Genomic DNA, 3,378 nt, shown 5'->3' on the forward strand with positions numbered 1-3,378 from the left:
ATAAGAAAACACAGACATCACAGATAACAAAATGGTATAATATTTTATCTTTCAAAGTATGTAGTTCTCCATGATACCAAATATTACTTCACATAATTTTGATACAAAACCTCGAAATTTTTGTTTCCGTAATTGGAATGTTATTTGGAGCATTTGTCACATATTCTTCTGAATAGTTCTTGACTGAGGGAATATACGCAAAAAGATGCTCGCCTGTACTCCCTTAAATTTTGACAAAAAGGAATAATTAAATTATTAAATTCTTTGCATTCAGCAGAAAAAGTAACTTTAATTGCAATTATTGTAAAATTCTTTAATATGATTTATATTTATACTTAGATCTGGTATAGATCTAAAAAAAGATTACTGATAATGCCTTACTTAGATTCTTAGATTCTTTAATAACTAAAGCAGCGATTTTTCGACGAAGACTTATTACCGGCTCTTCACATTTGTTGCATTGAATCCAGTCTTCAACAGGTGGATTGACAAATTTTTCAGTGCAATAAATACAATACCCCTACATAAATTGGATTTATTCTTAATCTTCAGTTTTACTCTTAATTTCATGATCCGAATCATCCCAAAAGAAGTTATCCGATTAATCTCATATGTCAACTTCATAAACTACATTAATTTTCTCAAAACCATCTTAATAATATTATTAAACTATTTACTAGACTGATTTAGAAAACTGTACACTGCAAAAATTATAATTTACACACATTTCAACATACCTTTTCGTTATGAACTCACAAAATCGAGATCGTGATTTTACATAAGAGATGAATTTCTTCGTGTCATTCGTGACCTCTGCGCTTATATCGTCGATTAACATTGAACCATACGCAATAAAAATATTATCTGTTGTTTCCGCTGCAAGAAGAACGCACGGAAGTAACTAGCATGATAAAACAGATCGCTTGAAAGAAAAAGGTAATGATAACTGTCTTAAAGCTTATAATGATTCGATTCGCTCTGATTTACCCTAATTATTTCCACAGGTCAAAAGAGAACATTTTCACTTAAACTTTAAAAAATAATCAAGAGATACGATTATGTTTCGCGTCAAGTATATAAATAGCAGCGAACATAAGACTGGATATTTATATGCAAATCACACAATTGATACTTTAATAATTTGATAAGTTTTAGAGTTTATAAAATAATTATGATTCAATTTGAATATCAATAATATGTATATATTGTATACAGTAATCCTACTAACTCCAGTATATATGCCGCACCTATCAAAAACTGAATTTATCAAGTATTATTTATTATGTTTAAAGTAAACGAACTATATCAGTAAAAACTTTGTACTACTAAACTTTGTCTACTATTATGAAAAAAATATTAGAAATCCGAAATATTTATATTTCGTATTAAAAAAATTTTACTTACTTTTTAAACTCTTGCATTTTTACCGTATCTCATAGGGATATGCGACTACTCATAGAGAGAGAGAGAGAGAGAGAGAGAGAGAGTGGGTATGTATAGCTCATAAAAAATTTACAAATAATGCATATAAATAAGACGTAAAATGAAACAATAACTTATAAAGAAATAAAAAATAAAAAAATGCGTTTATAAAGTTTTGCTAAGGAATAAGAATGATAAATATGTATATGAAATAATAAATAATTACAATCTTCCCAGATATATTACAAGTGTTATGACATGAGATATATATTTTATATGTAATGCGTTTATTGTATTTTATAGTTCACTGAATTCAATCTGCGCACTGTATGGTTTGGGCATAAATCCCGCCTGTTAAAAATGCCATATCTCAAACAAGTAGGATATACAAGACAACAAACTAAACAAAGAATTGTAACGTTATTATATATTTTACGAAATACTAAAACATTATAGAAATCAATTCACAAAAATTACGATTTGCAATATTCTGATAGGAGAAGAATTAAGTCGAATTATTAATTCGAATATATTATAATATGATCTCACTGAGTAATTTGCTTTGGAAAATCATCACTCTTTTATTACAGACAATAATCAGATACTCGACTTTGATTCTATTTCAATCCGCTTGCATTCAATATACGTGTTCAAAATACGTCGCGATCAATTCGTTCGAAAATAAATATAAACTTTCGTATACGTAAACGATCGTGATGACTCGCAAGTCGATAACAGAATACAATGATTATTTCGTTCTATTTATTTGTTCTGCGTTCCTAAGCGTGAAGAAGAGAGCCGATCCAAGAAGAAACCGCCAGTCGCTCCAAGACACAAAGCCACATCCTTTTCCTGATAGCAATAAATAGTATCCCTCTAAGTGGGTGGGTACATCTATGGTGTAAGAAGTAAGGTGAACCATTCTCACATTCATGCGCAGTGGATTGAAAGTAGTGGGAAGATCCGTCAACCAATCAATTTTTGAGTTCATTTGCAGAAATTTACATGATTCGTTCTGCAAATAAATACACTGCAAATTAGTACAATTTTGATTGGTCAAACTCCTCAAACTATTATGCGCAATGATTCACCTTATATAATTCCACCTTGAGTACATCCTGCTCGTGCGGAGTCAACTATTCGGTTTCCCTGCCAATGTAAGAGATCATCTTAGGCCATAACCAGTTCGTTTGTTTCAAGCCTTCGGGTCTTCGATACTACTCTCTTTTGGATCCTCTTTCTTGCTCGAATTTGGTTCTTTTGATTTTTCAATATCCGCTGATCTCGTTCGTCTTCGACATTCCTTCTCCATGCAATGCTCAATGCTTCCCCATCATTACTTTCTTTCCTACTTTGATTGGCTATTTAAATTCTATACGTATATCGCTCTACAGAATACAAGAGCAAAGTATTTGTATTTTGTTATACATGCTTTACTATTTCTCTACACTCATGTATCACGAGATAACCACTAAGTGGTTTTGCATGTCCTACAGTAATCATTTTCATGTAGATTATAATTTATGATGACGATATACTTAATACAGTAATAAATCGATACACAATAATTTCATTAATATTACAGTAAGAAACTGAAATCATAACACAATACTAATATATATATACTAATGTAACACAATACTAATATAACATAAAAGCAACAGAGTAGATGCAGGAAAATTACTCCCATTCCTTCTATTTTTTTTTTTACTTTTGCGGCATAAATTTCAGCGCGGCATATTTGCTGGAGTTGCTCTATTCGTATTTTAATATATTTTTAATACAATTAATGGAGAAATAATATAATATAATCTTCTTTCTTTTTATAGATATCAATTTGTATTAATTGGTAATAATTTTGTCTTTTAGTAAATGCTTTTCCAAACAAATTAATTAAAATAATGGAAAATAATAATTAAAAACTTTTATACATGTATATATATATATATATATATA

This window comes from Atta colombica, unplaced genomic scaffold (assembly GCF_001594045.1).
Source record: "Atta colombica isolate Treedump-2 unplaced genomic scaffold, Acol1.0 scaffold1, whole genome shotgun sequence".
Classification (NCBI taxonomy): domain Eukaryota; kingdom Metazoa; phylum Arthropoda; class Insecta; order Hymenoptera; family Formicidae; genus Atta; species Atta colombica.